At 41.5% G+C, this 26785-nt stretch overlaps 1 long non-coding RNA gene across 1 annotated transcript in view; it reads right to left on the reverse strand.

Moving 5' to 3' along the window:
- The window catches only part of LOC138756549 (uncharacterized), a 108617-nt gene that overhangs the window by 81059 nt on the left and 773 nt on the right, over positions 1-26785 (reverse strand). The window lies entirely within an intron of this gene.

Consider the following 26785-nt stretch of genomic DNA (forward strand, 5'->3'; position numbering starts at 1 on the left):
TGTGGATTGTGGAGGGTCTGTTATGGCACTGATTTACCACAACTTACAAAAAAATAAAGAATACACTCACTTGTTTCTTTCAGCGCACCATGAAGTCGACTTTCTTTCTATTATTCACTAGACACAAAATTGCATTCTTCAACTTCCCAAACAACACACAGCCAAATTCCTCTGACCTTCAACATTGGCTCACTGCCACCTGGGTGATCACTCTCACTCTCCTCCTCCTGAATCTGAGATTCGTGACCCATATACTGACTCTCAATGCACCTGTGCACACCCTGTGTATTACATTGTCGCCTACATCATCAACGGCGGCCAGCACCACTCCCAATGAAGGTAAGTACATGTCTGTGACAGGTCATAAGGCCTCTCCATCTGGAACCTAGTGGGAATATGGACTGTGGAGGGTCAGGTGATCTCTCCATCTGGAAGTCACATCATTTGCCAATCAAGGTTGGACTCTGCCCACCCATTGGTGACACAACTAGGCCAGATCCTTCAGCTTACTGTACTATAAAGTCCACCATGTGGAGTAGCTCTTTCTCTTTTGCTCTTCAATCCTGAGATGAGCCCTGCTCCACTTCAGATCGTAAACTGAGGACAAAGCTAGAGGAGTCATGGTAAAGGTGTGCACTGCAAAGGGATCAGGGTTGTTAGATAGCATTGTAGCCGTGCCCATGTTAGACCAAGGAATGGTGGGTAGCCTATTGTAATCCTTGCTTGTTATAAGGTTTTGGACAGTTGCTAGTATTGGTAGTGTTAAGTCCAATGCGTCTGGGTTGTACTGTGTCTTGTGATTAAGAGTACTAGTGTGCATTATCCCTGTTGCGATCCCCCTAAATGTGTTTTATTAAAGATCCCTCCTGTGTTCAGCCTTTGTTCAGACTCATTGCTCTTTGAACCCACCAAACTTTTCTCTTCCCAAACAATAACACTCAATGGGTGGGCAAAGTCCAACCACGATGGGCTGGTGGTACAACTTCGGACTTGTTTCCAGGTGGAGAGGTCACGTGACCTTCCACAATCCACACTCCTACTAGGTTCCAGTCGGAGAGTTCATATGACCCACCACAATCTACTCTATGAGGTGCCATAAGACTCAGACCACCGGGTTCAGGAACAATTCCCACCCGTTCACCATCAGACTCCTCTACAACAAACCCAATCAGGGCCTCATTTAAGGACTCTTGCTTTTGCACTTTATTGATTTTTTTTCTCTCTGTATCGCACAGTCAATTTGTTTACATTTATTTATTTGTTTACATGTATATGTATCTTGAGTACAGATTTTTGCACCTTCTTCTCATCGGCAGAAAAAAGAATCTCAGGGTTGTATGTGATGTGAAGCAGGTACTCTGACAATAAATCTGAAATTTAAACTTTATTACTCAGCATAATCTACATTTTCAACAAAAGCCATCAAAGATACAGACACTGCTCTGGAACGAAGATGAACTTGCAAAGGCAATAAGATACCCAAAGTCTTGAAGTAACTGAAGGCACATAATTGGCTGTACGTTTGTGCTTAAAGTTGCAGACTGAAAGTATCAAGACTCAATGTTCCACTAAAGCTCAGACAAATTAAAGATGAAGGAGTTATTAAATTGATTTTCCTTGAACGCATTGGTCTGCAGGCACAGTGAAATAGCAGTGAGGGAATGCTGCCAATTGGTACACTCCAGGCTGCTGGAGTACATGATGAGAGATGGACTGAGGCAAAAGCTTTGTGAGGAAGGACCACAGCCTCGAATCCTTCTGCAACCAGGCATTGAGGGGCTGAGGTTGATGGGGATGCCCCTCAAGAAACAGAAGGACAAGAGGGTGGGCACACTAGTGACAATGGTGCTATAAATGAGGTAAGGCTACAATGTACAATAACAGAATGTACGCAGGAATATGAAACTATGAATGTGAAAAGAAACTTAAATAATGATTCAGGAGGGTAGAATGCAAGACGAAACCTTGGACCCAATTTGGTTGTCTCAGAGTCGAAAACATCCATCCTAACACAAGTGAACTCCATTTCTTACACAGCATGGAGAGGCATGTTTCTTAGGGTATACAATCATTTTGAAATTGAGGAGAAGATTGAAAGTGAAATGAAGTTATATGAGAATATCAGAAAGCATCTTACTGATGGCAGTAGCATCAGATATATTAACCACTGCAGTGGACTTGGTCTGATATAGAGGGATTATAGAATCACTTTAATCCCTTATGGTAAATCATCATTAAAACCTGGGACCAGAAACCAAAGACCTAGTGTTGAAACATTTCAAATTTCAAACATAGATTTCAGATTGATTGTCAGAGTACATACATGAGATCACATACAGCTCTGAGATTATTTTTCCTGTGGGTGAGGCAGAACAACCACTTTGCAAAAGAAATATGCACATGTAAACAAATTTAAAAAAGTAAACAGGGATAACAGTGAGAGAAACAAAACAATCAGTAAAGTGAACAAGTCAGAGTACTTCAACGAGTTCCTGATTGAGTTCGTTGTTGAAGAGTCTGATGATGGAGGTGTAGCACCTGAGCCTGGTGCTGTGAGTCTTGTGACACCTATGCCTCTTTCCTGATGGCAGCAGCGAGAACAGTGTGTGTGTGTGTGTGTGTGTGTGTGTGTGTGTTTGCGTGTGTGTGTGTGTTTGTGTGTGTGTGTTTGTGTGTGTATGTTTGTGTGTGTTTGCGTGTGTGTGTGTGTTTGTGTGTGTGTGTTTGTGTGTATGTGTGTGTTTGTGCACGTGTGTGTGTTTGTGTGTGTGTGTTTGTGTGTGTGTGTGTTTGTGTGTGTTTGCGTGTATGTGTTTGTTTGTGTGTATGTGTGTTTGTGTGTCTGTGTGTCTGTCTGTGTGTGTATGTTTGTGTGTGTTTGTGTGTGTATGTGTGTGTGTTTGTGTGTGTGTATGTGTGTTTGTGTGTGTGTATGTGTGTTTGTGTGTGTTTGTATGTGTGTGTTTGTGTGTGTGTGCGTATGTTTGTGTGTGTTTGCGTGTGTGTGTGTCTATGTGTGTATGTGTGTGTTTGTGTGTGTGTATGTGTGTTTGTGTGTGCGTTTGTGTGTGTGTGTGTTTGTCTGTGTGTGTATGTTTGTGTGTGTGTGTGCATGTGTGTGTGTGTGCGTGTGCGTGTGTGTGTGTGTGTGTGTGTGTGTGTGCGTGTGTGTGCGTGTGTGTGTGTGTGTGTTTGTGTGTGTGTGTGTGTGTGTGTGTGCTGGGGGGTGTGAATCCTTGATGATTGCAAAATTGGGTCCAATGTTGCTTTCTGGAGCCAAGCACTGAGGGGCACGTCACTGTGCAATTTAACAGACAAGCAAGTCAATCCGAAAGATTGACCATCCAAGATTAACGTTTGACCATGCACATAAAACATCTATATCCATGAAAATACTTGGCTAAAAGCAATGAATAGTTTTGGCCAGTGCTTAACTTTGAGGTGAATGTGATGTGGGCTGCTTGAAGAAGTAAAGGGAGCGGCTCCAACCATAAGTTGAGTCAGAAGAGTTAGCTCGGTGTGATAAGTGAGATAAGCAGGAAAAGCTAATATTTACGTAAGGGAGATCATTGGCGCAGTGTTGCCCGTTTAGAACAGCAAAGCAATTTAACTGTGAAAGGAGATGGCATGATACTTCAGTCTGAAAAGATCAGGATTGCAAGTTAGAATAATGATGATACTGGCAACAAAATTCCACAAATAAGAATTTTATATAACATTGAAGGCAATGAGCAGCCATTAGACTGAAACTTAAGCAATCTACACTCTACTGGATGTACACTGCAAAATCTAGCACTTTAGAATTAAAGTGAAAGTTAACAATCAATATGAATGGTGATACAGCAATTGACTGCTTAATTACACTGGACAATAAAGATTTTGTTTCCTGAACATTTTTGGGTGTATTTTATGGATTTTTGGCTGCTGAAGACGAAAATCACCTTTTCTTTCGCATACTATTTTTTTTAGAAATAACTTATTTTTGTGATTTGCTGTCATATTTTAAGTCTAATTCAAATATACAAAACCATGAATTACAACACGTCATTGAAAATTCATTTTCTGCATTACACTTGGACTTTTTCCCCGCTGATCTTGGTGCAGTCAGTGACGAACATGGCAAAAGGATTCACCAGGACATGGTGAGTATTGCAAGTACAGTGTTTAGTTTAGGTACTTTCCAATCACATCAGGATAAGCTTCTATTCACATCTGTTCATAAAACTGACGTATAAATTAATCCAGATGACAAAGCTAACCAATGCAAGCCACGGTCACCAGCTCGATGGAAATGGAATCAGTGTGTTATCTGCCTGCCTCTTGAAGAGTGTTTCTGATCTGACAGACAGATGTTTGGGGATTTTTCTTCATTATGAGGAGAATTCGGAGTAGAGGTCTTCTTTGGCCTATGATTACTGGGCTCACCAGTACGCTCTTTCCTCTTAATGATGTTCCAAACAGTTGATTTTGATCATCCTAAGGTTTGGGCGATGCCTCTTACTGTTTTATTCTTGCTTTTAAGCCTCATAATAGCTTCTTTGACTTTCATTGACACAACTCTGGTCCTCGTGTTGACAAATGTCAACTATGGAGTCCAAAAATGATCAAAAGCTTAGAACCAAGCCTAGCTCTCTTATACCTGCTCCAATGAAGCAATTAAACATACCTGAGTACTCACAAACACCTGTGAAGCCAAATGCCCCAAACATTATGGTGCCCTGAAATGAGAGAACTGCCTATATTTAAAAAATGCTGCAATTTCCACATGTTCAAATCAAAATGCATACAAATAACCTTGAATAAAATCTGGAATGTGGAGTTTCATCATATGTGAATTATTTGATTACACAATTACAACTGTGAGCACAGGGGCAAATAAACCTTGTCCTAAACCTTCTGGAGGGCGCTGTACCTCCCAACTGATCTATAAACAAAGAACTTTAGCCACTTTAGCATGCTGGATTTACGGTGTATTCTCGACAAGTTAGACTTGCCACGTGTATTTACACAATTTAACACATAAAAAGTCAATGTTTAAACATTTACATTTATTCATTATTCATTTAGCAAACTGCCTTCTGGTGTGGCAGAAAATATTTCTGATAATCCTGGACAAAATATTAAGAGAGTTCAATACTTCTGATGCAATCAAAGTGATGTTTTGATCAAATCTTTCAGAGAGGAAAAACATCACTACTAGTATTCCAAAGACTTCATGAACACAGTGTCAAATTTGAGTGGAGCAAATAGGTATTTGTACGGAGAAGAGAACCCATTGTTTTTGAGGATGGATGCAAACAGGTTCCAAGTTATCAATAAAAAGATCAAAGCCATTCTCAAGGTAAACGCATCAATCTTTATTGCTGTCGATCAATACTTTTTGCCCAACTTTACAATCCTATCACTAGCACTGCATTAACTGCTGAGGAAGCAATAAGAGTGGTGGTGGAGGAGAATGGAACTTCAGACAGTGTTTGATGTCTGAAAGAAAAGAAAGAATCTCTCCTGTTGCTCAATGTCGCCGTTAACATACTAAAGCTTCCTTGTGTATGGGTGGCACATTTGGCATACTGGTTAGCACAGCGCTATTACAGTGTCAGAGACTCGGGTTCGAAACCAGGGCTGTCTGTAAGGAGCTTGGATGTTCTCCCCATGACATCATGGGTTTCCTAAGGGTGCTCCGATTTCCTCCCATGTTCCAAAGACGTACGGTACTAGTAGGTTAATTGGTCACATGGGTGCAATTGGTCCACGCAGGCTCATGGGCCAGAAGGGCCTATTTCTATCTGACTTTCTAATTAAAAGTTTTTTTTTAATGAAATATTTATAACAAAAGACGAATATGACATCTATTGGTCTCAAATGGCATTTGGTCTCATTTGACCTACAGAGTTGAAGGTGTTATGAACCACATTCTGGACATTGACCAGGAAAGACCCACTGCTTCAGCAACACACATACTAACAAAATATGGTCACTGACCCAAAAAAAAGACCCATTGCTTTTGGGCCATTCATGCTAACAAGGAGCATTAGGAACTGTGCTCAGATTGGAGAGATATTGGTAAAAATATTTGGGATCACTGAGGTTCACCATTAGTTAGAAAAGGAGACCCTTCATATTGTCTACTGACCACAAGCCTTGGACTCAGATCTGCAATTCCCATCATGGTAACCTCACTTTGTAATTTGATACTTCATTTCATGAACAACGCACCAGAGTCCAGCATGACAAATGATGTGCAGGGGAAAACTACAGAGAAGAGAAAATCTTGTGAAATGGTGCAAGAATAACAACCTGAGCCTCAATGTGGACAAGAAAAGGAAGATGATCGTGGACTTTAGGAGAACCAGAAATGACCACCTTCCACTACACATCAATCACTCTCTAATGGGGAGAGCAGAGAGTACCAATTTCCTTGGAATTCAATTGACTAGTGACCTATTGTAGAAACTCAACATCTCCTCATTTGTTAGGAAGGCTCAACTTCCTGAGAAGTGGGCAAGGCAATTGGCCACCATTATGCCAACCTTCTATAGAAGCTCTATCGAGAGTGTCCTGACCAACTGCATCACATTGTGGTACAGTGCTGCAGAGAAATGGATTGAAGGTCAATCCACAGGACCATAAGAGTGGTCCCCACCCCTCACCGATATGATCTACTGGGATCGTTATCTGAAGAGGGTGTGCAAAATCAATGAGGATTCTTTCCACCCCGCACACAGCATCTTTCAGCTGCTCCAAGTGGGGAAGGAGATTCAGCTCCACCAGGCTGAGGAACAGCTTCTTTCCATGGGCAGTGAGAATGCTGAACGATCTAAGGAGCTGCTCACACTGACCATCCGAGACTCTCATATTCACAAAGCAAAATGTATCTATTTATTTATTTGTATTTGTGAATACTTGGCCTGAATATGTATTGTTTGTCTATGTGTGTGTTATGTCTAGTTGCCTGTGTGATTTGCACCAAGGACTGGAGAACACTGTTTCATTGAGTCGTACTAGTGTAATCAGATAACAGTAAATGACTTGACTGGTTCCATTTACATTTGAAACTTCCCCCAGAACACATGGACACAAAATTCAAAACAATGTAAGGAAGGGGCTGAATTGGGGATGTGTGGTAGCTTTTAGGAAAGTGGTGGAGAACCTGCTTCAGATACAGTGGCCTCTAGTAATTTCATCATTTGAGGCTTTACCTGGTTTCTGGGATTCATTAAGAAGAAGGGTCATAAGCTGGGATTCCAAACCCAATTTTAGAGATCATTAAAGAGATACATTGTTCAATTTGTTTCTAGTGTTCAGCTGTGGAAAAGAAGCCCCCTCCAGCTTCTGAATTCTTCCTGAAAAATATCGACAAATAAAGCAAAGGTTAATTGGACAAGAACATAAGATCAGGAATCGGTCATCTGGGCTGTCGAACCTGCTCTGCCATTCAATGGCTGACCTAATGATAGGGTCATCTCCACCTACCTACTCTTTCCCCCTATCCTATAATTCCATTTCTATGTAGAAATCGATCCACTCTTGTGTTAAATATATTTACTGAGATCACTCGACCGCTTCAATGGGCAGCGGATTCCACAGATTCCAGCCTTTGGGAAAACCATTTCCTCCTTATCTCTGTCATAAATCTACCACCCTGAATCTTGAGGCTCTGTCCCCTAGTTCTGGTCTCCCCCACCAATGGAGATAACCTACCTACCTCAATCTTATCTATGTCTTTCATAATTTTATATGTTTCTATAAGATTCCCCTCTCATTTGTCTATTGGCCAGTGTAAATTACCTGAAATGTTTATGTGAATGGCAGAATATGGGAGTAGTTGATAGGACTGTGAGGAAGTAAAACTGGGATTAATGTTTGATTAGTGTTTAACAGTGTTCTCTGATGGCTGCCACAGACTCAAAGGCCAAAAGGCCTGTATGGTGCTGCCTCCATGACTCTGATTCCCTTGGCATCAGGCAATCTCGGCAGCATACCAAACTTCCAGACTTCCAGAACATTCACAAATCCATTTTCCATACAAGCACACATTTCTTAGGATTCTTTACAATGGGTCATGTCCCTTACCCAATCATTAATAGCCTTTTACTGTCTTTGCCAAGCAAGAATTTATTCTTCACAATCAGCTCTAGCCTTACTGAAATATCAATATGTACGATGGTGCACTCTGCTTCTCGACTTGTGTCAATACTTTAATACTCACCTTCTCACATGAGCAATGATAACATATAATTTACCCTGTTTTCAAATTGGACAAAAAGAGCAGTGGAAACTCTAAACATCTCCTAATTTTTTGATCATTTTATCTCTCTTTTTTTTTTACCTGTCCTCAGTGCATTGGTAATAGTTTCATTGATGCTGTTCATACAGGAGATTAGCCGAAGGGAAATAATTGGAAAGGCTTTCCCTTAATCGCTTCAAGAAATGACTGGATAACGTATAGGAATTATCATTTCTTTTGTTTGTGTGTGAAGCAGACCTCAAATTCATTGGGATATCTTCCCACCTATAGGAAGCATTTAGAGCAGAAATTAACGTATTAAGGCGGGTTTGTTATTTTTTTTTAACTTTGCAGTTTCATTGCAAGGCAAGTAGATTCTTGAAAAGTTTTGCAGGGAAGCCCTCGGGCTTTCTGAAGCCTTCCAGGAGCATGAAGGTGAGGGTGAGGAAGTTGGTTCTCTTTCTGGCACCAAGAGGATTGCTAACAAAGTCGTGCAGCAGAGCCGGGGAAAGATTGTAGAGAATGGGAACTCTAGTGTAGAGCCCAGAGTAATATGAGAGTTATGTAATATTGCCAAATGAATGGTAAGGACGAGGGAGTGTGGGAGAACAAAAGGGTAAAGGTGGAGAGTTCCATGAAAATGGCGAAGGCACGGATAGTGTTGTTAGCACCACGCTATCACAGTGCCAGCAACCTGGGTTCGAGCCCACTTCTGTCTGTCAGGAATTTGTAAGAGCTCCCCGTGTCTGCACGGGTTTCCTCTGGGGTGCTCCTGTTTCAAAAGACATATGGGGGTTTGTAAGTAAATTGGTCATGTGAGTGCATTTAGATGGCGTGGGCTCATGGGCCAGAAGGGCTTTTGACCATGCGGTACCTTTAAATTAAAATTAAAGACAGGATCATGAAGAAGGCATTTGGCATGCCTCATCAGTGGGAAGCAAGGATGTCATGTTAAAACTGTACAAGATATTAGTGAGACCACAGTTTTGGTCACCCTCCAACAAGAATAATATCATTCAGATAGAAAGGGTGCAGAAAAGTTTCACAAGAATGATACTGGAATTGGAAGGCTTGAATTATCAAGAGAAGCCGCACAAGATGGGACATCCCCCTGGCGCATAGAAACCTCTGAGTAGTTATAAAGTAAGGAGGGGATTAGAAAAGATAAAGAGTCAGCCTCTTTTTGAGAGTAGTAAAATCAGAGATCATGAGAGGTTAAAGGTTGAAAAGTAACCTGAGGGGCATCTTCTTCACACAGAGGGTGGTGGGTATATGGAATGAGCTATCAGAGGACATAGCTTATGAAGGAAGAATAGCAATATTCAAAAGCGCTTAGTCAGCCAATGGATAGGAAAAGTTCAGAGGGATATGGGCCAAACGCAGGCAAATTGTACAATGTGGTCAGCAAGGACAAGTTGGGCTGAAGGCCCTGTTTCTGTATTGTAGAACACTGTGATTCCACTATCCTTTGAGAAGCATTGCAGTTATCTCAGGAGTACATCTCTTCATGGTTCTGACTTTTCCCCCCCTTCTTGCCTCCCCCATGTCTTCTGAACAACTCTCTGCTTCGTCCTACATCACCCACCTACTGATCTTACTCCACATGCATACTCACTTGTTCTTCATTCTGCTGGAAGCAGCCGTTAATATTGTCATGGGGTAAACTTTGCAATCTCAGCACCTTCTCAGATGGGTCCTTTCTCACTTAACACTGGGAATGCATTACATCAATGACTACCCATTTCAAAATATATTATTGGTTGCAAAGATTTTTTGGGACCTAAGGAAGGCGTAAACGGCACTTAATAAAGGCAAGTGGTCTTCTTTCGCATTACATGGATCTTCACTTGACTTGGATCTTATTTTCTTTGCACTCTGCGCATGTCCAGAATAAGCCCAAGCTCCTCATATTTGCAATTAGCATTGGTGGATTGTAAACCCTGAGGGGCCAGAAGAAGAGGGGAATCATTGTAATGTAGTATTTTCTACTTTCACTTGGCAGTCTCAGGTGCATTTCCCAGCAAGGGATGCACAGTTCTGTAACGGAGAGCAGCAAAACCCAGTGGAAATTCTGTTTTCCCTTTGATTGTTGGAACTTATTGTAACATCGATCTCTTATCTTGACAACAGACTTGATAGGAATCTTGGACTCTACCTGCTTTGAGCAACTGAGATTTACATCAGAAGGTGTACCTTTTTGGCCATCACTCAGACATCCTAAATAAAGCTTCAAAGATTGTTGAATGAACCTACCATACAAATTTACAATTGTTCTCTTTGTATGATCACCTAATTTGACTAATACAGTCTGTAATCGAAATAAATTTACAAATTTCTTTTTATAGCAACATTTTACTGGCAGACATCCAAAAATAACAAGGTAATTATATAGCATTGCAAGTGATGGATAAGGTCTCTTCGTAGTCTTGTAACTAACAGTGTGCCACCAATAAATAACTTCCTGATTATAATGTCAGTGGAACTATGGTAATAACTTTGTAATTACATACCCTGTGGTTTCATAACTGTCAATGAGAACAATGGGTAATCTTGGAGTATTTTACCGACATATAGTGGGCCTCAGAAGTTTTCTTTACAACGTGATAGAATAAATGGTTTCTGAATCTTTTCCCACTCCCTTCGCAATCCTCCCACTTTCTTCTGAAATGCTGGCAATTGGTGGATTGAGGTTGCACAAAGCCTGCTGCTTTGCACTGAATTATTTAAATGGTTACTCCTCAGGAGCAAATTAAGCCATAGTCTGGCATTTATTTGACTGGGACAGACTTTCAGGCTGACCCTAAGCATTTCCAAGCTGCTATACATAGACTGTCCAACAAAAGGTCAATGGAATAGCAGGCTCAATTGTCTTCCTATTCATGCAACATCCCCCCTTTTTGTTCGAGCAACACTAATCCAATTCATTCCTAAAGCAAAGGGTTGAACTTGTGCTTTCCCTGGCCAATTTGTCTGAGACCCGTACCCACAGCATCATCTCAATAGTCAGGAAGGTACAGCTGTACCTACATTTCCTAAGGAGATTGAAAAGGACAAGGCTACCAGCTCTGATTTTGACAGCACTTTACAGCAGCATTAGTAGAGAGTGTCCTGTTTGGCTGCATCATTGCATGGGACGGTAGCTGAAAAACATCAGACCGAAAGTCAATACTGAGAATCAAATTGGCTGAGAAGATCACTGAGTTCTCACTTTCCTCTGTTGACAACATATACCAGGAGACTTGCTTGAATAGGGCTCAAAGAATAATTGAGGGCTGTTTCCATCCAGCACACAGTATCTTTGACCCACTGCCATCAGGAAGGAGGTACAGGAGCATCAAAATCAGGACCGTCAGGCTGGAAAATAGCTTCTTCCTGCAGGCTGTGAGATTGATTGACAGTATTCTGTAACTGTGTATATCCTTCCAAAATATTTATATTTAAATTTATGTCTTGATGTTTATATATGATTACTAAGAGCCATGTTTTACGTGTGTATGTCCTTCTGGTTGTATATGTACAGTGAGATGATATTGAACTTGAACATGAAGTTGAATTTTAGAATGGATGATTAAAATAATTGCTGGGGTTCATGGATGTCAGTGGTACAGCCTCGCAGCTCCAGTGATCAGGATTCCATCTTGACCTCTGATGCTGCCTGTTGTTAGGTCTGCTTTGTTCATGAATGAGTGAGACAAACACCAGGCTGAGTCGAAATCAGGGTTCTTTGTTCTTTATTACCGGATTGTAACACTTGCGACTAACGATGTTAGCCGGAGAATGCATTCTGCCGTTATCAGCAAAATGGTGATTCTTTATACCCTTGGATACATGCTTAGAACATCATCATATCATTACTTGTCCAATGACTAAAACTGTTGCTATCCTTTCCCTGCTAGCTTCCTGCCTCTCAATCCATCAATGTCTCTCTTAAACTGTTGCTATCCTTTCCCTGCTAGCTTCCTGCCTCTCAATCCATCAATGTCTCTCTTATCTTGTAAGTACAAGGATGCATTCTGTTACTCCTTAGTACTGGGTGACTCCTTCTCCGGTCCCATCTCATGATGTTTTACCTAACAGGAGTACAAGGACACCTCCCCTTCTTGTTACTGCCCTGTACAGGGTAACTCCCTACACATTCCCATCTCATGATGTTTTACCTTACACTGTGTGGAGTTTGCATGCTGCCCCTCAGACTACACGGGTTTCCTCTGGATGCTCTCTATTTCTCCCACATCACAAAGACTTGTAGATTGGCAGGTTAGTCCACAGATGGGTGGTCGAGTGTGGAGGAAGTTGATGGGAACGTGAACAGAATAAAATGGGACAGTGTAGGATTTAGTGTGGATGCGTGTTTAATGGTTGTCACAGGCTCAGTGGAATAAAGGGTCTGTTTCTTTTCCATCTAATCCAATTGTTCTATAATATTGGCATTGCTGTTGGTGAAGGAAATGCAAGTTAATGGAAATTATAAGCATCGAGAGAGTGGATATACTGTATTGAAGGTTATACCGTGGATAAATCATCAGGTCCAGATAAAATGCACCCTAAACTGTTGAATGAAGGTTAGAACAATGTAGTGCAGAATCTAAATATCATTTCAGCATCAGAATGAAAATCAGGCTGATTATCATGAATATGTCACAAAATCGTGGTGACATGTTGACTGGAAGTTTGCTAATAAAGTGCAATTATTTTAAAAGGGAGAAAGGGATAGACTATATATCAACTGCACAATCAGATTTTCATCTGATTGGGCAGAAACATGAAAAGGGCTGGGAATATTTAGCAAGACAGACAGTATCTGTGAAGAGATAAAAATTAAATATTAGACATACAGCATGGTAGCAGGTCATTTTGGCCCACAAGTTCTTGCCATCCAACTTTCAACCAATTAACCTACACTTTGAATGGTGGGATGAAACCGGAGCCCTCAGTGGAAAACCATGCAGACATTGGGAGAAGATACAAACTCCTTACATTCAGCACGGAATTCAATCCCAGATCCTGATATCCAGTGTTGTACAGGCATTGCATTAAATGCTCTGCCAGTCATGCTACCCCAAAGCAAAGTTAATGTTTCAGGATGATAACCCTTCATCAGAACTAGTCACATATTGCAAGCTATAGAGCAGTTTTTCTCAACCTTTTTCTTTCCACTCACATACCACTTTAAGTAATCCCTATGCCATAGGTGGTCTATGGTCCATAGGTGGTAAGGGATTGCTTAAGGAGGGATGTGGGTGGAAAGAAAAGGTGTGAAAACCACTGTTTAAATTGTACCTAATTGACTCTTTATGTGCACAGTATCATAACTCCAAAGGAAATGGGCCAATGACAATTTTTCTCAAGCAAAATATTTCAGTAACAATTGGGTCAAGAGCGGTGATTCTCAACCTTCCCTTCCCACTCACATACTACTTTAATCAATCCCTTACTAACGTAAGAACATAAGAACATAGAGCATAGAACAAACAGCACAGTACAGGTCCTTCATCCCTAGATGTTGTCCTTAAAAATAAAGGTATTAAAGCCTCCTTACCTTGTAACCCTCTATTTTTCTTCCATCCATGAAAAAAATCTTATTTCCCAGACAATTTTAAAAAAACATGTCAAAGAAATATAGTTTCTGCAATCTGTCCTTCAAGCACAAGTTGTCCAAAATCATACCAATTTTGAAATTGATTTTAGAATCTAAGAATAGAGTAGACCATCTGGCCTGTCGAGCCTGCTTCACTATTCAAAAAGGTCATGGCTGATTTGTCCACGGACTCAGCTCCACCTACCTGCCTTTTATCAAAGCCAGCACCACTAGGTTGAGAAATAGTTTTTTCCCATGGGCAGTGAATGACCAAAGGAACTGCTCACACTAACCTTCTGAGACTCTCATATTTCCAAAGCACTATTTATTTATTTATGTGTATGTATGAATACTTGTCCTGCATGTGTATTGTTTATCTATATGTGTGTTATGTCCAGCAGTGCAGTGCTGCCAGAGCTCACCAGATTGCCACTCTGGCACTTCATTGGGCGACTTCAAGGCCACTCGGGCACCTCACACATGTCCACTCAGAGCGGCGGCAATGGCAGCGCTCAGTTCCCCCCCCCCCCCACCAACCCCGCTCCTGCTGAGAGCTATTCTCTATTCGAGACATACCTGTTTCTTCCACGACTGCTTGTCCTACTTCGTGGTCCTACAATTCGCTGTCATTTATACAAAGCCGAATACAACATGGAGGCCACCAAGACCAGGTCTCACAAGACCTCCTTGTCATCATTTTTGGTGAGTTCCAGCATCTAAAAAAATTTGGCCCTGCGCCCCTGATTACATCTGGTTGTGTGTCTGTATGTTTTGTACTGAGGACCAGAGAATGCTGTTTTGCCAGGTTGTACTTGTGCAACAGTCGACTTGACTTTTCCCCATAATCCTACTTTTCAAAAATCTATCTGTTTTAAATATTTTCCAATGAGGGGGTTTCCACTGCTTCCCTGGCCAGAGAATTCCTGAGATTCACAACTCTCTGGGAAAAGCAGCTCCTCCACATTTCCATCCTACACCAATTCTCTTTGCCTAATTTTGGTCATACAAATCACTAAACAAATTTCTATCCTAAACCAGCACAATTGGATGGCGTTTTAGAATCATTTTAACTAAATATATTTCTGTTTCAAAAATTTTTCCTCAATGGCTTTAAGGATGGCACATGTGCTGTTATGACAGATAAAAATACATTCAGCACATAAACATTAGTGTTTCCAATCCACTACACATTTTTAAGAGTTGGTAAAGATTTCCTGGGAAAATAAAACTGCAGTGCACGGTTGTTAGTTATGTTGGTGCATGGAAGTTTTTTTCTCACTGTACTCATTAAGCATAAATTCAAAATCCTTTTAAGACATCTCCATTAGTATCCAAGTCCATATGAAACATTTTGTTTTTTGGAGTTTCTTCAAAGACCTGAATACGTACAATCAATGAAAGTTCTCAGCGATAACATTGCACAGCGAAGATTTTGCTTTTCAGTGTGTTTTATGGATGTTGGGCTACTGATCACAAAAATCACCTTAAAACTTCCTTTTACATACCTTTTATTTTAGATATATCCTATTTTTCTAATCTCCTGTAATATTTTAAGTCTGCTTCAAGCATACAAAACCATGAAATGCCACAAGTCGTTGAAATGTCATTTTCTGCATTAAACCTGGACGTCTTCCCTACTGATCTTGGCACAGTCAGTGATCAACATGGTGAAAGATTTCACGACCGTGGAAAAACAGTGTCAGGCCAACTGGGATCTATCAATGCTGGCCAACTTTTGTTGGACGATGATACGCGAAGCATCAAATTCTGAATACCAACAAAAACCAATGGCAAAACATTTTTAGATCAGTTGGCTAACGCAATGTGTCAGTATCATTATGTGATTAAACGTGCTAAATTGAATAAAAGTTAAGTTAATGTTTCTCCAACTTCCAACATGATACAGTAAATCTGAAATTATTTTACCTACAATACACCCCAATTTTTTTTGCAGAAGGCAAACCTTTGGGAAAAAAATTGTTGTCCATTGTAATTTGTTTTGTGGCCTGCTTTGTGGTTATGGCCTAATATTGACCTGATGCTTTTTTTTTAAACTAGAATAAAGTTCGACCTGTGTGGAAAATATCATGCACTTGAAGTTCTTCAAGATTTTTTCATGGGTTTGAACAATTTTAAGCAACAACACGAAACCTTGATCCACTGTTTGGCTGATGGATCTCCTCCACATTAGTAATGGAGCATTAGAGTTCTTGGCATTTAATGATCCATAAATAACATCTCAAATTACTGCTTTGGTCTGGCTTTTAATCAACTGTACAAACACTTTGCTCAAGACACTGTTTGTTTGATTTATTTAGTCATGTGAAAGCCAGTGACGACTGATATACATGAAAATGCTGGGAAGTGTCCAAATTTATCACATTGGTATGAAGCATTTGCAAGAATCCAGTCAATGCAGATACTGTGTAAAAGAGCCTCATGCTCTTTTAACAGTCCCTGGAGAATAAATTCTAAAAAGAAAACTATTTGTAATGAGCTTCCCTGTGACAGAATCAAGGTTTCAGTTCAAATTTATTTTACAACCGGGTGAAACAGTGTTTCTCAGTGCACATACATACACTCACATGCAATGCAGAGCACATAATAATCACATTTTTACATAAAGATATTATTTAAAATAAATGTGTATAAATATTTTGGAGTAGGATAAGCAGAATAGATGACCCACGGGACGGTGACCATGGCAGCGGACCAGTGAGGGGATCTGCAGCTGAAAGACACACGTTTGCTGCGGGCTGCTGGCGACTCGAGGCGAGGAACCCACAGAGGCTGTGGGCTGCTGGAGACTGTGGTCAAGGAACTCGCACCAGGCTGTGAACTGCTGGAGACAGGCTTGAAACTGGCTGAAGGGATACCAGGTATCTTTGACCCTTGGTAGTAGGGTCTATCCCAGCATGTGAAGTCTTGTTTGTTTACAGTACTGTGATGATATGCTGCAGTATATCACTCAGCCAACAGGTGACCTAGAGACACGGAACCCGACCTAATGACATCTGACCACCGGGTGGGCCCAGAAGACCTATGGTGTAAAGCTGAGGTCCCGACCGTGCTCTCTCTCTCTCTCTCTCTCTCTCTCTCTCTCTCTCTCTCTCTCTCTCTCCGGGATCACTGCTGCAAGCAGCTAGCAGCCAACTTTGTCTTTATGTGAGTGGAATAAAGCTGTGTTGCCACAAACAGCATTGTGTCTGTGTTTTCCTTTGATGCAGCCTGCCACAAGTACATCACTAAATTTTTTAATTTAGATCTAAATTGAAAGGCAACAGACCCTTTCAGCCCATGAGCCACTGCCGTCCAATTACATGCAATTAATCTACAACCCCCAGTACATTTTGAATAGTGGGAGGAAACAGAAGCTGGATTCTAACGCTGGTCCCGATTTCTGGTGCTGTAACAGCGAGGCTCTAACTGCTATGCCAACCGTGCTGTGCTATTATTTCCTGCTTTGTAGTTGACGATTCTGTGAGGATTGTTGAATCTTATTGGTTGTAGAGCCTCAGGTTTCGTGGTAAATCTGCAGAGTGCCCCTCTCAGATTTTAGGAAAATTTATTCTGATCAAAGGTGAGATCATAAAACTGTCATTGCATCCATGTTTTTGGGGACTGAACTCCTTGAGTGTGATGTCTTTATATTATCGAATTTACTCACCCAGATCTTAGAATTAACCCATTCTGTTTCATTGTCCTGTGGTTGTAAAAAAGAACTTGTGCAGAACATCTGGTCCAGTCAATGCACAATTATTTCTATTATGCCTTTAAAAAAATCAGTGTTGTTCAGAAAGGAGGGAAAGGAAAACAGATTGAGAATGAACTAATTATTAATCCTAATACCTTAATTAATAAGCTTAGACTGAGTTCTGATAAAAGGGCATTGATCCAAAAAGTTTGCTCTGTTTCGCAGAATCTGTAGGGCTTTTATAATGTTTTTTGATTTAAATTCAAGTAACTGTTACACTTCGCTTTTTATTATTTCTAATAATAAGGACCTAGTCTTTCATCACCTGGAAAATCTCAGTATCGAATATAAAATTATTGTAAGTTTTATGATAGTTTATAATCATTATTTAAATATTTGTGACTAGAATAGATAAAGGAGAGTCAGTTGAACAACACTTCATATTCTGTCTGGACACCTTCCAACCAGGTAGCATAAATAGCAACTTCTCTGGGTTCCGTTCAGACCCCCCCCCCCACTCCAGGGCCGACTCCAAGGGGGGGGCATTCATGGTCATCGCACCTCACCCAACATGAGGTGTTGTGATCCCCACCCGCTTGTGGCCATTCCTCCCCCATATGACCCCTACCCGCAGCATTAACGTTACTAGCATCACTAGTCTCCACCCGATATAAGCAGCGTGTTTGTCTGTATCGTTGGAGGGAGGGGGAAGTGTGATGGTGGTGGTGCACAGAGGAGGTTCACGATAGGTAAGCAGGCCCCCCTCCCCTTACTGAGCGAGTTTTCAAACGTCAGATTGTGCCCCCGGAGTTACCCTAATGCCCCCCTCGATTAGACTTGTTCTGATGTCAACCCTGCCCCACCCCAACTCTCTCATGCTCTATCCCAATGTTTTCCTTCCTCCAGCCTCCCACCCCTTGTCTCTCTATCGCTCTTTCCCTATCCCTCTTCTTCCTTTCATCCAGATCTTCATTTTACAGAGCTGGTCCCTCTCCCTGTCAATTCTCAGCTTTTCTCTCCTGCCCTCCATGTCGATCTCTGGTCTTTCGGCACAATTCTCCTCCCCCTGCCCCTTCTTCCCTCCTTCCCTCAGCCTTTTTATTCAGGTGCTTGCGTTTTGTTTTTGCTCATTCCTTGACAAAGGGCTCAGGCGAGAAACGGTAGTCGTAGATCTTCGCCACCTATGGACCCTGCAGGTCCTGTTGAGTTTTTCCTGCACTTTTATGTATTTATTACAATCATAACATCTGCAAACTTTCTTGTTTCACCTCAATATGGGGTTTAATATTGCAAGATAACAGATCACAAGGCAAGGAATAATATATTACCTGATGGTGATTGGTTAGTGGGCAGGATAGAGGGAAGAAAACAAATGCTGAGGAATTTGTTGTGAGATTGAAAGTAGTCTTTGATCAGTAAGCATCTGGATGTTACTAGAGCATAATATGGAGTAGCATTAAAATATCTAACTTGTAGGAAATGGAGAATCAGCATATCTTGAAGAAGATGAGAGATGTGATTACTGAGATATGCTGATCTTTATAGATCAATTTCGCAAGGCTAACTTGTAGGAAGTTCAAAGGTATTTCAGATGTTAATGAAAAGGGTTTAAAGTGTAAGGTCAAGGAAATATTGCAGAGTTTGGAAGGAGCAGGGAATGTGTCCACAGGATTGATTCTTGGGATGAGAAGGTTATCTCTGAGAAGAGATTAAGTACAGTGGAAAGCATGGGAGGTGTATATGTGATGGCAATGAAAGTATACAGAGATTAACATGGCAGGTTGTTTCCCTGGTTGGAACCTAGTATGAGAGAAGATAGACTCTGAATGAGGGATTGTTCTGTTTGAATTGAGATGAGAAACTTCTTTACTCAGAAGGTTGTTAAATTTTGGAATTCTCAACTGCTGAGGGTCAACTGATGTGCAGAGTTGAAACTAAAATTGGTCAACAATTTTGAATCCATAGATATGGGGATAGAGCAGGAAGGTCAATCAAGGTTTAAGATTCCTTTTCTGTTCACGTAGTAATACATTGAAATGCAGCATGCATCATTCATGAATGATGAAGAATATTCAGTGGCCCAATACTCTTGTCTAATTCAATGGCTCACAAACTTTTTATTTCCACTCACCCACCACTTTAATTATTCCCTATTGCCATAGGTGCTTTATGATTAGTAAGGGATTGCTTAATGTGGGATGTGCCTAGAAAGAAAAAGTTTGAAAACCACTGTTTCAATCGTACCTAATTGACTCGTTATGTGCACGGTATCATAACTCCAAAGGAAATGGGCTAACGACAAGCAAAATATTCTAGTAACAATTGGGTCTAGATCAGTGATTCCCAACCTTCCCTTCCCACCTTCCCACCTTAAGCAATCCCTTACTGATCACAGAGCACCGAAGGCATAGGGATTATTTAAAGTGGTATGTGGGTGGGAACGGAAGTTTGAGAATCACAATTGTTACTGAATATTATATTACTTAATGATAAATAATACAAATGAGAAAACCTTCAACGTAATTTCTCTTTCGTTCTGAATCATCTGATTCTCAGATGCTTAGGTGCTGTATAAAAAACGACGGCACTGAGATGCTGCTGTTGCGGACCCAGGAAGAGTGGGCAGTGGAGAAACGGCACTCCCCGTGGGGCCCTTCCACCCAGTCCTCTGTACAGACTTTAAGCAGCCTGTTAATTTAAAATCCTGGAACTGTGGGACCTGGGCCCAAGATGGCGGCCCCTGTGTTTGGCAGCAGCCTCGAGGGGTTCAGACTCTGGCGGGGTAGCGGACTGGAGCAGGGCACCAGTAACTGGGAGACCACCCTCTGTTGAGAAGGAGGAGCAGCGGAGATGACCCTGAGGATGGTGACCACGGTGGTGGACCAGCAAGGGGCTCTACGGCTGACGGGCACACACACAGGCTGTTGACAGATTGAGTTCGAAGGTCAAGTGACAGGCTGTGGACTGCTCATGGGAGCACGGTGTTGGGGCCAGGGTTAAAGAGGATGCCGTGGGAAAGGAGGGCTCCCGAAGGTCCTCGGTCGCTGAAGGCTTCCATATTGTGTGGGAGGTTTGGATCTGGAGCTCAGGTTGCTGATGGTTTGAACTGAACTGCAGAGGCTGTGGGAGCACTAGAGGTAAATCCACAGACACTCAGTGACTCTGGGGGGGACTCTCTTTTGATTCTCTTTCTCTGAAAGTCTGGTGCAATGCTAAAGCTAATTGTGAATCTTTGCCTGGCTTTTGGCAGACAAAAGGCAATTTCATGCATTATTACATTTCTGTTTTATTACATAACAATAAATAGTATTTAATCCATAATTTGCTCCATACCACTAGATTCAAAAGAAATATACTTTATCACTGGCAAATAGATTTATAGAGTGACAATAACTCTGAGTACCAAATCACGTGACATGCAAAGATACAAAGTCTGGCTTTGTTCTTCAACTGTTACAAGGTCCTAATGGACAATCGGTGCTTCAGAGGCACTGTGGTAAACAATATAGTTTTAAAATGTACATGCCAATTTTTAGGTCCTTTCGGAGTGACAAAAATTGCTGGACTTGATTTGTCCCACAGTCTAGTGAAGAGACTCACTGGATCAAAGCAGAGTTCCAAAATTCAGCTCTCATTCCAAAGTCTGCAATCTCCACCCCTTGTTAACATTTTGATTGGGTCTGTTGTGAAGTTTATTGTTCTGTGAAAGTAGCATCTCATCCATTGCTTTCCTTTTGATTATGTTATATCCAGTTTTGAGAAAATTTGGCTCAAATAGTTTGAACTATCTGCTTTACCTCGATTGTTGATTTGAAGGTAGAAAATCACAGGGATTTTCTTTGTCAAATATATATATATAATTGTTTTTCCATTGATTTTTCAATGAATTGTTAACATTTTTATAACCTTAAACAACTTGCAATCTTTAAGAAGATTGCAAACTTCTGAATGAAAAGCAACATTTTGAAGATTTTAAATGTAGAGGATGGTTCCAAAATCACCAGATTGAGCTTAAGTTCAAACGTTAACAGAGGGGAAATGTAATTATCAAAATAAATGATTCAGAAGGCTAAATGTAATAAGTAACCATAAAATATCTGACTTTATTAATCTGCTCTTTGCAGCTTTTTGTATGCCAGCTGTGTATATTGGGAGCTGAGGATCAGCACCAGGGAGTTTGATAGTTTTACAAAGCATAGCTCCTCTGCAAGTATTCTGGAAGAGGGAGACTGAGGAGATCCTGGGGACTGGGTGTTATTGCCTTCACACACTGAGTTCCATCTCTGTGGGGGCTGACAGCCAGGAGAGAATGCAAAACCCTAGATCATTAATTGCCCACCAATTGTTCAAACAAGAAGGGCTTGGCCCTATCACCCTTTGACAATTGTACATGCAAACTCTCTAACGGATTCGCCGATCAGCAATGAGGATCAGGAACCTCGCCAGATTTCCTTCCCTTCTTGCCAAGAGATATTGCACACAATTCTGCATCTTTCTGCACTGTTGGCCTCAGGATTACCATTGACAGTAGGTTTGCCATGTTTGTGGCACAAGAAAGTGAGGAATATGGAAATGAAGGAACTGGAGTAGTTTATTTGATGAGTAGAAATAAAATGACATTAGTCACATTCCCTGCTTAAAGAGAGTGCTAACTATTTTTGTGGCATGTCAATTACAGCTAACATTTTCTTGACAGAAGCTTAAAAGTACTGAGATGGAGAGAGAGGGGAAAAAAGCTGCTCACGACTAAATGGCTACTCGCTTACATTTGGGTTGACGGAATCAGCCAGCTAATTATTCATCTTGTCAAGTTTTTATACTAGAATAACTTGACAGATCCCAAATGAATTCAAATACAGTAAAGTAATACTGTCAAAGCCTTAACAAGGATGACAGGATCTATTTTCTTTTAGAAATGCTGTATATTCATTGACAGAATATTTTGGATCTCCCACAATGTCAGATTATGAATTAGCAAAATAAAACATTTTATTCCTCAAATATTCGTCGGATGATGGAATCAATACCTTCTGTAAATGGCCATTCCCTGCGGTTGATGCTTGGAAACACGTCTTCAGGTTATAAGACTGGGACACAGGAGTTGAGCATAATCCTTCCTCACAGATCGTCTATCACCGAGAGGTTCAATGGAAACCAAGATCCATGATGTTGGATAGTGGCCTTCTTTCCCATTCAGTTGCTCTGATGCTAATAATGGTATTATCCCATTTCCTGGCTATTATAAAGTAATTCAGAAAGGCTTGGGGACCTGAACCTGAATCTGGTTGTGCAACACCCCTTATCGATTGCAATACCAAAGTAGCCCGGGCTTCTCAGTTCAAAGAACAACTCCTCTTCTGGCACCATGATGTTAAACCACCATCTGTTGTTGCAGTGGGTTCTACAGGGTAGTAAGATGCTCTATTTTATTTTCAAGCTATGTACGATTATCCACCGTACTCCTTGCCTGAGAAGAAAATACTTGGGTAAAAGTCCTGATTCTCACTGATGGCCAGTGAGGCTTATGGGAATTTTCTCTTGCATGGATGGCAAATGAGAGGAGGTTCTGGCCACTCTGTGCAGAAATTATCTGTGGGCAATCAGTGTTTAAGCTTTCACTTCCTCTCAACATCACCAGACTCATGCAGAGAAGGAGGACCTGCTAGTATAATGTTATATTTGACAGTCTAGGCAAACCAGACAAAATCTTCCTCGAAGAGCTGTGAAATCAAGATGTTCTTCAAATCTGCAGAACCCCAGCCAGAATCAATGAGCTATGCATAAAAGTGCTATGCATAAAAGTGCACCCTAAATTTGTGGTGACACATTGGAGACTTGGCAGTTTCTTCCAAGGTCACATGTGAAGGATTTTCCGACGTGTGTAAGGTGCAAGGAGTGAAGTAAGATGTTTCCTTAATCTTTAGCACAATAACACAAGGTAGCCCATGTGATTTTGTGTGTCACATGTGAACTACAATGTCAAGTCAAGTTTATTATCATCTGATTGCACAAAGGCAACCCGATGAAACAGTGTTCTCTGGTCCTCAGTGCAAAACACGGAGACGTGCAACCAGACATAGCACACATACAGACAAATAATATATACGCAGGACAAGTAAATCATAGATCCAAATAAATAAATAAATATTCCTTCAGAAATATGAGAGACTTGGAGGGTTAGTGCAAGCAGTTCTTTTAGTCGTTCAGCTTTCTCACTGCCCGTGGGAAGAAGCTGTTCCTCAGCTTGGTGGTGCCGAGTCTGATACCTGTATCTCTTTCCTCATCAAACATCAGGTATGGTGGGAGGGCTCTGCCCTGTGATTCTCAATAAGAGTTGGCACCCCACTGCAAGAACACAGTTGGGCACAGCAGCAAGGGTGGTGAATATCAAGGATCAGAGATGTCGAGCTGCCATCACAATAAAGAAAGAAAGAAATCTGAGAAATGTGGCAGGGAAGCGATCATTAGTGTCTACCTCTTCATCTCTCCTACCGGAGCTTAAGCTCGAAGAACTCCTTAGCAGGCTTTCTTCATACCTCTGAGGCCTGCAAAGCCAAAACTGCTCTTCATGTGTCTGAGTCAGGCATTGGCATCAATTTTGTAAACCGGTTGCCATCACTGGGATGCGTCATGCACGTGGGAGCAGCAGTCAGGAGAACACAAAAACAGTGGGTCTACCAGGTCAATAGGATTTGAGGCTGTGGCAGGGAGGTGACTGGAAATGATGAGGTCAGTGATGGGAAGGATCAGGCGGAAACATTAAATCTACCAGGACATTGAATTTGTGAATCTTAGGTAGGAGGTAGATCTGGGCAGTGGAGGGTTAACAATGGGTCTACCAGGAAAGTTAGTTTTTAAGATCATGGGTAGGAGGTAGATCTGAGTAATGTGTGGTGAACAAAGGATCTACCAAGCCAATTGGGTTTTTGGATCTTGGGTATGAGGTAGATCTGAGTAATGTGGGGTGAACAAAGGATCTACCAAGCCAATTGGGTTTTTGGATCTTGGGTTGGAGGTAGATCTGAGTAATGTGGGGTGAACAAAGGATCTACCAAGCCATTTGGGTTTTTGGATCTTGGGTAGGAGGTAGATCTGAGTAATGTGGGGTGAACAAAGGATCTACCAAGCCAATTGGGTTTTTGGATCTTGGGTTGGAGGTAGATCTGAGTAATGTGGGGTGAACAAAGGATCTACCAAGCCAATTGAGTTTTTGGATCTTGGGTAGGAGGTAGATCTGAGTAATGTGGGGTGAACAAAGGATCTACCAAGCCAATTGAGTTTTTGGATCTTGGGTAGGAGGTAGATCTGAGTAATGTGGGGTGAACAAAGGATCTACCAAGCCAATTGGGTTTTTGGATCTTGGGTTGGAGGTAGATCTGAGTAATGTGGGGTGAACAAAGGATCTACCAAGCCAATTGGGTTTTTGGATCTTGGGTTGGAGGTAGATCTGAGTAATGAGGGGTGAACAAAGGATCTACCAAGCCATTTGGGTTTTTGGATCTTGGGTAGGAGGTAGATCTGAGTAATGTGGGGTGAACAAAGGATCTACCAAGCCAATTGAGTTTTTGGATCTTGGGTTGGAGGTAGATCTGAGTAATGTGGGGTGAACAAAGGATCTACCAAGCCAATTGGGTTTTTGGATCTTGGGTTGGAGGTAGATCTGAGTAATGTGGGGTGAACAAAGGATCTACCAAGCCATTTGGGTTTTTGGATCTTGGGTAGGAGGTAGATCTGAGTAATGTGGGGTGAACAAAGGATCTACCAAGCCAATTGGGTTTTTGGATCTTGGGTTGGAGGTAGATCTGAGTAATGTGGGGTGAACAAAGGATCTACCAAGCCAATTGAGTTTTTGGATCTTGGGTAGGAGGTAGATCTGAGTAATGTGGGGTGAACAAAGGATCTACCAAGCCAATTGAGTTTTTGGATCTTGGGTAGGAGGTAGATCTGAGTAATGTGGGGTGAACAAAGGATCTACCAAGCCAATTGGGTTTTTGGATCTTGGGTTGGAGGTAGATCTGAGTAATGTGGGGTGAACAAAGGATCTAGTAAGCCAATTGGGTTTTTGGATCTTGGGTTGGAGGTAGATCTGAGTAATGAGGGGTGAACAAAGGATCTACCAAGCCATTTGGGTTTTTGGATCTTGGGTAGGAGGTAGATCTGAGTAATGTGGGGTCAACAAAGGATCTACCAAGCCAATTGAGTTTTTGGGTCTTGGGTTGGAGGTAGATCTGAGTAATGTGGAGTGAACAAAGGATCTAACAAGCCAATTGGGTTTTTGGATCTTGGGTTGGAGGTAGATCTGAGTAATGAGGGGTGAACAAAGGATCTACCAAGCCATTTGGGTTTTTGGATCTTGGGTAGGAGGTAGATCTGAGTAATGTGGGGTGAACAAAGGATCTACCAAGCCAATTGGGTTTTTGGATCTTGGGTAGGAGGTAGATCTGAGTATTGTGGGGTGAGCAATGGGTCTACCAGCAAAATTAGGTTTTAGGATCATGGGTAGGAGGTAGATCCGAGTAATGTGGGGTGAACAATGGGTCTACCAGGACAATTGGGTTTGTTGGTCTTGGTAGGAGGTAGGGTGTGGAGTGAGCAATGGGTCTCCCAGAAGGAACACAAGTATGGAAGCTGCTGATTGAAGTTTCCTCACGTACCATGAGTTATATAACTTCCTGAGTGATTGGTTTCACCAAGGGAATCAACTGTGTGAGAAATATAAGCCATAGAATTACATTTGTAGGCCAGTGTCTTCAGAAAAAGCAGCAGCGTTTTTGTAGAAAGCCACCCCCTCCACCACCTGAACAATATAATTGAGACCACACAAGGTTTAAAAAGGAAGAAAAATATAAAAGTAACAGGCAATAGGGGCAGCTGACCTCCCTTCCCCTTATGTCTACAGTAAACTAACAGCTGTTGCACGTCAACAGATGTTTTTAACATGATGGCAATAGATGTTCTATTGTCTAAATGGTGTGGGAAAGTTTCTGCCTGGATCACAGCAGCTGCTGTTAAAACCCACCAGTCAGCATATGCCTTGTGGATGAATATATGGACATGATTTTCAAAGGTCCAAATAGCAGTATCTTGAGGAGAACAGTGCCAAGAAAAAAAATGGGAAAACAATCTCAGATTCGGAGAGATTCATGCTTTGATTCCCCACTCCATGTTTTCCACCATTGCAAAGACCCAGGGAATGCTGGAACACTTTTCGTTGGCCACCATACAACATGACCATAGAAGGGCTGAAATATGTAATCCAAGCAAACTACTCATTGCAAGATCCAAG

The sequence above is a fragment of the Narcine bancroftii genome, chromosome 3, assembly GCF_036971445.1.
Source record: "Narcine bancroftii isolate sNarBan1 chromosome 3, sNarBan1.hap1, whole genome shotgun sequence".
Lineage (NCBI taxonomy): Eukaryota > Metazoa > Chordata > Chondrichthyes > Torpediniformes > Narcinidae > Narcine > Narcine bancroftii.